At 40.1% G+C, this 10,901-nt stretch overlaps 1 protein-coding gene across 3 annotated transcripts in view; it reads left to right on the top strand.

The window, feature by feature from the left end:
- The first annotated feature begins 790 nt into the window (after positions 1 to 790).
- Positions 791 to 10,901, top strand: part of GLCE (glucuronic acid epimerase) — a 102,519-nt gene continuing 92,408 nt past the window's right edge. For 2 of the 3 annotated variants that reach the window (XM_037833554.1, XM_037833552.1), the window contains exon 1: positions 791 to 1,003. The gene's annotated coding sequence lies outside the window, so the exon portion shown is untranslated. Of the gene's footprint in view, positions 1,004 to 1,196; positions 1,243 to 10,901 lie in introns of those variants that run through there. The other variant, XM_037833553.1, reaches the window with a different exon arrangement.

The raw sequence follows: 10,901 nt of genomic DNA, 5'->3' as shown, positions 1-10,901 counted from the left end.
AAAGTCCGAATTTTCTGGAACAGATCCAAATTTCATACAGTTAAATATCACATTCCTCATAGATTTCTTTCACATTTATTCAGTGTCCTGTGCGTTCCAGGAGATACGACTTTTCATACGATTTTGGAATTTGCTATGCTAGTGATTCAAGTGAGATTTACTTTTAACCCTTCTGGAAAGCTTTAAGTAGAAATAAATGCATGAATGAGAAAAGAGTCCTTCGTCAGACCACAAGTCCTAAGCTGGGGTTTGGCAAGCACGGGCATCCTAACAATGGGGCTCTGTTTGAGGTGGGGAGGGAGAAAAGGCCGAGATGGAGGAAAGGGAGAATCTGCATTCAACGGAGGTTCAGACTCCGGTAAACCGAGGCGTGTGCGACTTCACCTGGGAAAATGGGAATCCCTTGCGCCACTTCAGGCCGCGCTGTATCCAAGAGTAACCACGCCTCAGCCCACAGCCGCGCGTAGACCGGCCTCTTCCCCGAACCAGGTGTATCTACGACGGCTGAGCACGATCAGACACAAGTCAAGCCATGTTGCCCGTTACCTTCCAGTGAACATTCATTGCCTCCGGCTACTTAAGGTCGCAGATACCTTTGCCCCTAGTTTATTGACGAGAGGCGGGAGCCAAGGGAGCCCGACAGGGGAGTGAGCGGTGAGCGGGGCGAATCACCTTTTCTCTTTTACAATTGGTCGTAACGGAGCCGAGTCCCTCCTCCTGCTCCGTGCCGATAGGCTATGAGGGCTTTCACTCTAGAAGCCGCCGCTACCGCCCCTTGCCGTGGCCAGGCTCCTCGCGGTGGCTGGGATCTCGCGGGAAGAGCGGCGGGCTCGGCTGTGGCTTGGTGTCTGCCGCGCGGAGTGGTAGGGTTTGCTCACACAGCGCTCTCCTCGCGGAGAGGTTGGGAGTTGCTGCAGGTCGCAGGCCTGGGGCCGTCCCTTCTCTGCCTCCTCTTTCGCTTCCTCAGGGCTCCTCGGTCCGCTCGCCCTCCGACGCCGCCTAGGTAAGGAAGCCCTTAGCGCCTCTCCGCTGCGGAGCGGTCGGGGAGCGGGGAAGAGGAGCAGCCGGGGCAGGCGGGCTCCCGACGGGGGCGGCTCCGGAGGCGGTTCGGCGGCGGTTCGGCGCTGCCTGGTGGGTGCCAGGCTTGGCTGAGTTCGGGAGTGCGCGGGGCGAGGAGGCGGTGTGCTGAGGTCCGGGTGCGGGTGCCGAAGGGCGGTGTAGCGGGAGCCAGGGCTCCTCGGGGTGAGGGGGCGTTTTGTTGGGTCCTGGGGCTCTTCCGGCTTGGGGGAGGGAGGGAGTGGCGGCATAGAGGGTCCCAGGGGTCGAGGAGGATTTATTAGGGTCCCGAGGTTTTTTGGGGTGGTATAGCGGGGTTCCGGGACGAGAGATCCATTCATTGGGTACCCCGGGCTCTTTGGGGACAGAGAACACAGTTTAGCAAGGTTCCGCGTCTCGGAAGGGACAGATCATTGGGGTCTCGGGGGTCCCTTGAGCGGGGATGGGCGTCTGTTTGGCATTCTTGGAATGAAAAGGCAGCGTATTCGAGTTCCGGGCGAGAGTCTGTTTATCCAAGTCTCCAGGCGGGAGGGCGATGTATTTACGTTCTTCAGGGGCCGGGGTCGGCCCCGTTGATGCGTTTGTTGGGGCAGAAGGGTGTACGACAGAGAGCGGCGTCTCTGCTGGGGTTTCTGCTTTGCCCAGAGCGGGGCGGTAACTTGGCATGGTCGCCAGCCTTTTCGGGGGCGACGGGGGCGGGGGGTACAGTTAGCAGGTCCAGTCCTGATCTTGGAGAGGGCGCGGCTCAGCGGGCTCTGGATCTGTTTGGGGCGGGAGAGGGCTTTAGTGGCATCTTGTGCCAACCAAGTAGACAGTCTGTGGCTGTTCAGAAACCTGGAATGTTTTCTTTCTCTAGACGAGATTTACGTTGCTTAGTTGGAGATTGATCCGTGTTGTTGCCTAGTTGGAGAAATAGTGGGTTGGTTCTGCAGTTTTCTTTTCTCTGCCCCGGGATCCCTGAGGGGGCGTGCTGGTTTCGCTAGAGCTCTGGGAGCTAGAGAGTGGCAGCACCTTATGTGGGCAAGTAGTAATCCGTAGGTTCCTTAGGAGGTGAGCGTTGGCAGGTCGAGCGTGGATACAGTGTCAGCGGCTGAGGGTCCGTAAGGCTGTGTGGTTTTGACTTCTCCTTCTAGGTGGCCTGCTCTGCTGATCCTGCACTATCAGATCTGCCCTGAAGTCCTGCTGGAGAGTTAGGCAGAATCCAGTAGTGTCGGGAAGTGTGCCCTGTCGTCTCTCTGTTCTTTGAAAAGCATTTGTGGAGAGGGATAACTTCAAGTGCTGTCTCCAAATAGTGTATTGGAATTGGAAGTCCCAGAGCTAGAGCTGTGAACATGTGTAGCCTGAAGCCTGTAAGGATGATCAGTGGAGTTCTTTTTAGACAATCCTGCTTAACAGTTTAATTGTAAAGGTGCAGTTATTCTTTGATCTTACGCTGAGTTCGTGTTAAGTAACCCAGACCTATGTGGAATTCAAATAAAATGACCTGTGTTTATGTGTATTTGGTTTTAAAAAAATGTATGGTCAGAAAGTCTGTGTGTTTGCCTGACAGTGGTTCCATACTCTGATAGAGGCCTATGAATGAAGTCTGATGTGGCAGGCAGTGGACCCCATACTCCTAGTAATTCTATAAATCTGTAATTTTAGGTAAACAGACAAATTTGAGCCTCCCAAAACAAAGAATTTTGACTGCTTTAATCTTTAATCTAGTGACATTTTTTAAAAAAATGACATTTCTTTTGATCTTAGAACCAGAAAGATTAGGGATAATGTATTTAATCCTTGAAATTTGCAGTCATTTTTTTTTAATGTGAATTTTGCATAGCAATATGTAACTTTTTTTTTCTTTTTGCTTAAATTCAGGTGTTCTGTTTTGATTTTGGTTATAATTCAAACCAAAATGGCTGGTTGAGTTTTACAGCTGTCAAAACTGATCAGTTTGGTTGGAACAAAAGTCAAAAAAACCTAAGTAATCCTTTTGTTTCTGACTATCTTTTTGAGAGAAATAAATGCGAAAATTAAGTTGATTTCAATAGCTTTTTTAAAAAGCAGATTTCATAATTTCTAAGTAAGCACTGATTGATCAATCAACAAGTATATGATTATCTCACAGCCTGGAGGTACAGTGATTCTAGTCCTTTTGCAGCCTACATCAAGAGGGAGACAAAGACAACAAATAAGTACGTAAAATAATTGTGATGTTGATAATTGAGGTTCAGCTCACTTTTTTTTTTTTTTTTAATATAACCCCTGGATGATAAAATAATTGATGCCAGTCATGATTACCAGAAACCAAGCAAGATAATGATTTACTTTCTGAATTATTAAAGAAAGGACTAAATTTATGATCAGTAGCATTTGGGTATTAAATATATATTGAGTTGGATTAGCGTCTTATGTAAGCATAAAAAAGTCTTTAAGGATACATACACATCAAACTTATCAGTGTTGGGGGGGGTTCTTCACGAGGTAGTTGCAGAGGCATGGAAGAGCACTATTTTGTAATTTTATATTTCTCTGTTATTGGTATCTGTTTCAGTGAGCAGACGTTACATTTTTTAAAGTGTAAATTAGAAGAGTCCAAAAATTAAAACATTTTGGCCATCATGGAATTTGTGAAATACAGTACTTATAAGTTTTTTGTCAATGTTGCCACGTCTACTTGTGAGTTCCAGTGAAAGAAAAGATCTAAAAATTTTAGGGGGTAGAATGAAATATGAAGCACAACAAAATAAGAAAAAGACAAAGTGAAATGTGGAAATTTACTTAGATTATTGGATATTTAATTATATAAAGATAAATTAATCTTAGGTCTTCTTCAAATTTAATTGTTTCCTGAATTTAAGAAGTTTTTAGACTCCCTAGAGAAGTTTAGGGTGTGTCTGTGTGATGAGAGAGCTGGTTTTTTAATTGTGGCACAAACTTTAGGAAGAGATGTATTTTTGTCAAACATATGCATATCTAATAGTTGTGTTTTCTTGTGGGGCATATGAAATATAATGATAGGTCTTTAGTTTCACTATTACATTGTTGAAAATGACAGTACCAAGATGTCTTTTGGTTTATCATTCAAAATTCTAGAATCATAAATATGATATGCTAAAGCATCTTCTAGGACTTGAGTTCTAATCTTCATTGGTGCCACTGACCATGTGACCTTGGGTAACCCCCTTAGTCTCTCAAGGCCTCAGTTTTCATATGCATAGTATTAGAGCAAGAGAGCCCCCACTGGTAAGCAATATAAGATCCAATTTCGAGGATTCTATTGCCTTGGGTTTTATGTTGCAGATCTGCAGTATTATATGTACAAAAAGGAATAAATGCCGTAAGAGTGGCTGGTTCTCAGGATACCACTTGTTATATATAATTTTTATATATCATACCTAATTTCAGAAGCGTCTTCCTTTTTGAGATATGTAGGAAATATTTAATTCCAGAATATACATTCATGAAGCTAAATGATTTCCTTTTGATAATATAGCTTTATCTGTTAATACCTTATTTTTATTTTTTGATTCCTGGTTCTCTAATGGGATATCTATATGATACCTTTAACTCTGGGTATAGAATAAGGTCTCTATCGGTTGTCTTCAGGCTTGACCCCCTTTAATCCATCCTTTACCCTAGTGGCAAAGTGATCATCCTACAGTACTGATCTGTTCATTGCTTCTTTCTTACAACCATCCTTCTCCATTACCTACAGTATTTAGTCTTATCATTTCAAGGCCCTTCATCATCTGGCTCATCTCCTGTGTTTCCCCCACTATAAATCCCAGGCTTCAGCTGTGTTAATACGAGCAGTTTACTGAATGAGCCATACTGTTTCCTGACTCAGAGCTCTTGTATATGTTCTCCTCTTTATTGCTGGTTAACTGTATTGATTTTTCAAGGTACAACTCAAATAGTACCTGCTTTTTTTTCCTCCAGAACAGAGAGGTTTTTTTTTTTTTTTAATTTCTGATAACTTTTACAATGTAAAATTAATGATTTAACCACTTACAAGTATACAGTTCAGTTACTACTGCTTTTTAGGTCTTCTTTGTCCTTTGGTCCTCTCTCAACTTTCTGGGTTAATCATGCTCTGTGTCTTGTTCATTCATTCTCTTGTATTCATTAGTATGCTGTTATTATTTATGACTCTTTCTCCTCCTGGACTCAAAGGCAGGTTTATATTTGTCTTACTATTTTTCGAATACCTTTTGCTTCTTTATACAATATTTGGATCTCATTACATGTTTCAATTCTTGATGATAGGATTAATGCCTTCATAATCGCCGAGATGACTTAAACCCAAACCTCATTCTTATCCTATTTTTCTAAAATTTTAGGATTTCTAAATTATGTCCTTCTCTTGCCCCTTTGACCACAAACTCATAATAGAACTGAAGTGCTTCCTCTTATTTAAGAAGCGAGACTCCCAGCACTACAGGAGTTAAGGGTTACTCTGTTAAACTTACAGAAAAGACTTGCAGAATTTTGAAGCAACTACTCATCCCTGTATCTAAAATTGCTAGGAAAGATATGAACTAGTTTAGATATTTCAAATCTTGTACATGAGTATTGATTTGGTTGATATTTTACCTTGGCTGCTTTCTGTATGGAAAATGATTTTTGCAAGTATGTGTGTATGTTTATATTGGCTTGGTGATTGCTTTACATACATTGCTTTTAATTTTGAAAACAAATCCCAAGAAATTTATGGTATTTCCGTTATATGAGGAAACAGGCTCAAAGAGATTTAATATCTTGTTCAGGTCTTATATTTAGTGAGAGGGGATTATGACTGGATCCAGGTCTGTCTGACTCCATATTCTGTGCTTTTCCACAGTACTACACTGTTTTCTGAATATGGGTGCTTGTTCATTGTGTTTAAAATAATTAACAGATAATTACCCATTTTATAAACTGAAGACATAGGTAGTAAAATTTTAGCCATTCAGTTCTTCCAAAGAAGCTAAAGCAGAGAATTTGAGATTGATTCAACTTTAGAGATCATTTACTCCAACTTCTTCATTAGTGTATGAGGAAACTGATGTACACAGGGTAGTTGGCTTGCCCAAGACCACACAGATAGTTGGTTTTTAAGATTTTCTGTGTTTAGCTGATTGTGAACACTGGTGTGTAAAACCATTGTTTTGAAAGGAATACCAGATGTCTGATTTCTCCCTCCAGAAAAATGACAAGGGTGACTTTTAGAAAAGTGATGCTGAGGATCTGAGAGTTATAAGAACATGGTTTAAAGAAAATTCTGACTTGGGATCATGACACATGAATATGCCCCCATTCTTTTTTCTTTCTCTTTTTCCTTATAAAAAAATCTATCCACAGTTTACTGATCTTATGCCAGCTGAAGCTGTTATTTGCATCAGCCTTATCAGTGACCATTTAAGTGCCAACCATGGGCCAACTAATACAGATATTAAGAAGTATAAAATCTAGTCACTGCCCTTAAGAGGCTTTGTCTATATGGGAGTGGGAGACAGTATATATTTAATTGCAAGGTAGTCTATAAAGATACCATAAGTGATTGAGCTCTAGGAGCTCAGAAGAAGATAAGTGTGGCCTGGGTTAGTGTTCACGGAAGGTTTCTAAATAGAAGAGATTTCAGTTAAGCTAGTCTTTAATGAAGAATTGGAGTGGTACGGAAGGAGGAAAAGACTGGGGAGAAGAAGCCATTGAATTAGTCTGGTTATTAAATATTGAGATCCTGGTAGACTGCTTGCATAATAGGATGAAAGAGAGCGACTCTTTTGACATGGTGAGTTAAGGAAGACTTGAAAATACTTTGGTGTCTTTTTGTTTTGGAGAGAGTGAATGGTTGAGGTTTATTCTAAAATTCTGGTCATAGAAAGGAATTGGGAAATGATGGTGCTTTTGATGTAAAAAATCAGTAAGTCAGGAAGATAATCTAGTTTTGAAGACAACTATGATGAATCACAACTTTACTCAGATACCTCCTCTTCCCACAGTTTGTCTTAACTCAGTAAATGGCAACTCCATTCTTGCACTTGCTCAGCCCAGAAATCTGGGTATCCTTGACTCCTCCTTCTCTATGCCCACATCCAATCCAGGGACAAATCTTATTGGCTCTGCCGTCAGAATCTATCCAGAATCCAACCAGTTTTCGCCATTACTGCTGCTCCACCTGGTCCAGGTTACCAATAATCTTGCCTGATTCTTCAGTAGTCTTCTTGTTTCTGTCATACCCACTGGCTACCCCCCACCCATTAGTGTGTCCCAATCTAGCAGCTAGACTGATACTGTTAAAATGTAATCAGATCATGCTATTCCTGTATTCAGAATCTTCATTAGCTTTCCGCCTCATGTAGAGGAAAGGCCAAAGTATGCATAATGCTCTCTCCCTCTTTCATTTTCTTTCCTTTTTTTTTTTTTTTTAAATCTCAACTCTTACTATTCTCACCCTTGTTCACTTCTCTTCAGCTACCTTTTCTCACAGTTCCGTAAAGCTCTTACATTTGCTATCTGTTCTTCCAGATATCCAAATGCCTAAATTCCTCATTCTTTCAGGTCTTATTTAAAATATCACCCTTTCTGTGGGGCCTTTCCTGGCCACCTTGTTTAAAATTATATCATCCCTTCTTATCTCCTTTCCTTGCTTTGTTTCTGCATTGTTTTTTGCTATCCAACACACTGTATTTTTTTTTTTGTTTTTTTGTCTTTCTAGACCTACTGTAATGTAAGGTCTATAAGGGTAGGGATTTTTGCTTCTTTTATCAATACTGTATCTGCAGCACCTGGAGCAGTACCCGATAGAAGTAGGTCTCAAATATTTGTTGAATGAATGAATAATAGAATGGAATTTTAAAACAGGAACTTGAAGTTCATCTGGTTTAGCATCTTTTTTTTTTTTTTTCAGGTGTAGAGAAAGTGAAATTTTCTCATATTTTATTTTATAGGACATTTAAAACTTAAATGTTTTAAATTAAAATCATAAACAAATAAGCTCCGTGAATTTTTACATGTGTAAACATGTAACCACCAACCAGAGCAAGATATAGAACATTTCCAAGACCTGAGAGGCCTCCTTCATGCTCTTTCCTAGTCATTATTTCACAGTGGAGAAGTTAGCTCTACCTCTCCTCTTCCCTTTCAGTTCCCTTTTGAAGTGATTTCCAAGCTAAGACTTGCAAGATGAGGAGTCAAGGCAGATGGGGTCCCTGTAGGGAATGGGGTAAAAGAACACTGTGGGTAGGTAGTTGCATGTGCAGAGAGAGAGCAGGGCAGGGCAGATTTGGGAATCTGCAGGCAATTCAGGATGGCTAGAGCAGTGGTTCTTAAATTATAATGTGCATATGAATCTCTTAGATAGCTTGTTAAAAGTTTCCTGGACTCCTTCCTCACATATTCTGATTAAGTAATTAATAAATTTGGATTTCTAAAGTGCTCTTAAGTGATGGAGATGCTGCTGAGCTTTGCCAGCCACTGAGCTAGAACATAGAAAGCAACTGAGGGTTGTTGAGGTTTGCAACTGGGTGAATGGACCTTGAGGACAGTGTGTTGAATGAAATAAGCCAGAATTGAAAAGACAAACATTATCACACCTCACTAATATGGACTAACTATAATGTGCAAACTCTGAGAGTTGAATCTGAGAGCATAGGTTATCAGGGGAAGGCTTATGGTAAAGGTTCCTAGATTGTAAGCTCTTACAGAAGTCACATCTATTCATGAGTTGTAACAGTTGTCTCTAAATTCTGAGATGCTGAGCTTTTTGTGTATAACCTGGTTGGGCCCTGGAACCTCAGGTTTCTGTGTGACACCTGAGACTCGGAGCCAGAGTTCAGCAGCTATGAATGTCAGCATTACCCCATACAGCAAATGTTAAAGAAGCTAAAAAAGAGATCAGACTTTAATTAGAGATATGAACAAAATGGACTCGGTTAGGGCTATGGTAAACCACACTAAAGGGAAAAGGATGATATTGACTGTATTTTAAAACTTGTGAGACCAAAGGAGTTGATGTTTATCTGCTAGAAAATCTGTGTTCTCTATAGCACACTATATAATTTAACTTGCATGGTCAGTTTATTCAAACACTATAATTACATGGTACCTTGAATAGGGGGTGAGATCTGCTTGGTTTGTACAGGTTAGCATGAAGCACTGATACATCCCAGAGTAATTTGGGCAGAGAATAAAAATGTATTTGCAAAGCCTCCTTGAGGGACTGAGAAAAAAACTGGAAATATTAAACTTCCCCACCTGGGGAATTCTTGATGTTCTCACAAGCATTGAGGACTACCATTGTAGTGGGCCAAGCCCTCGATCTTGGGACTTGCCCTTAAGAAGCTTGTTACTCCAAAGGCGAGGCTAAGCCTATTTATAGTTGTGCCTAAGAGTCACCCCCCAGAAAACCTCTTTTGTTGTTCAGATGTGGCCTCTCTCTCTAAGCCAACACTGCAGGTAATCTCACTGCCCTCCCCCCCTATGTGGGACATTACTCCCAGGGTGTAAATCTCCCTGGCAAGATGGGACATGACTCCCGGGGATGAGCCTGGACCTGGCATTGTGGAATTGAGAAAGCATCCTTGACCAAAAGGGGGAAGAGAAATGAAAACAAAATGAAGTTTCAGTGGTGGATAGATTTCAAATGGAGTTGAGAAGTCATTCTGGAGGTTATTCTTATGCATTTTATAGATATCTCTTTTTAGGTATTAACATATTAGAATAGCTCAAAGGAAATACCTGAAACTGTTGAACTGCAGTCCAGTATCCTTGATTCTTGAAGACGATTGTATAACTAAATAGCTTATATGGTGTTACTGTGTGATTGTGAAAACATTGTGGCTCACACTCCCTTTATCCAGTGTATGGACAGATGAGTAGAGAAAAGGGGAACATAAAGTAAATGAATAATAGGGGTGGGGGAAAGGAGTATGAGATGGTTTGGGTGTTTCATACTTTTTTTAAAATTTTTATTTGTATTTTCATTTTTTTCTTATTTATTTCATTATTTTATTTTATTTTAATGAAAATGTTCAAAAAAGTGATTGTGGTGATGAATTCACAACTATATGATGATACTGTGAACAATTGATTGTACTGTTTGGGTGACTACATCATGTATGAATATATCTCAATAAAATTGCATTTAAAAAACAAAACAAAATGAACAAACAAAAAGAAAGCAAGTGAGGAGGAAGTAGAGAGAAGGCAAGGGCCAGATTATAAAGGATCTTATAACCAATGTAAAGAATTTGGACTTAGGGCTGTGGTAATCCCTTGAAGGGTCAAATTTGTGATTTCTGAGTGACAGCAGTGGTAGAAATAATCTTTAGGTGGGCAGTTAGGGTTAAACTGCATCTGTAATTAAAACTATACTGAGCTGCTAATGTTTCAGCAATAATTTATCAATTTATTAATAAGTATTATTTTTCCCACTAACAGACTCAGTTCATTTAAAGAGAAAGCTTGGTTATCCTTATTAATTTAGATGTTATATGTTCTTGCAAGGATATTATTTATTCTAATAAGTATTAGAATTTAACTCAATTACATTATTGGTCCCATTTCATGGGATTAATTTTGTTCAAATTTTATCATATAATAGAAATCATACAGTAGACTGAAGTTTTCTTTTTTATTATATAGGTTTAAAAATAAAGTAGCCACTAATACTTACTGGATGGCAGAAATGATCTTAGTGATACATGATAATTTGGGTTATTTTGTCTTATGCTTCCAAAAATGTTGTTAATTAGAAGTTTTTAACTTGGTTTATTTAGCTATTTAAATACCCCATCAGTTTTGCAATGTTGCAAACTTAAAATAAGTTTAAAATATATATTTAAATATATGAGGCATTAGAAAACAAAAATCTAATGCCT

The sequence above is a fragment of the Choloepus didactylus genome, chromosome 4 (assembly GCF_015220235.1).
Source record: "Choloepus didactylus isolate mChoDid1 chromosome 4, mChoDid1.pri, whole genome shotgun sequence".
NCBI classification, from domain to species: domain Eukaryota; kingdom Metazoa; phylum Chordata; class Mammalia; order Pilosa; family Megalonychidae; genus Choloepus; species Choloepus didactylus.
This window is presented reverse-complemented; position numbering and strand designations above follow the sequence as displayed.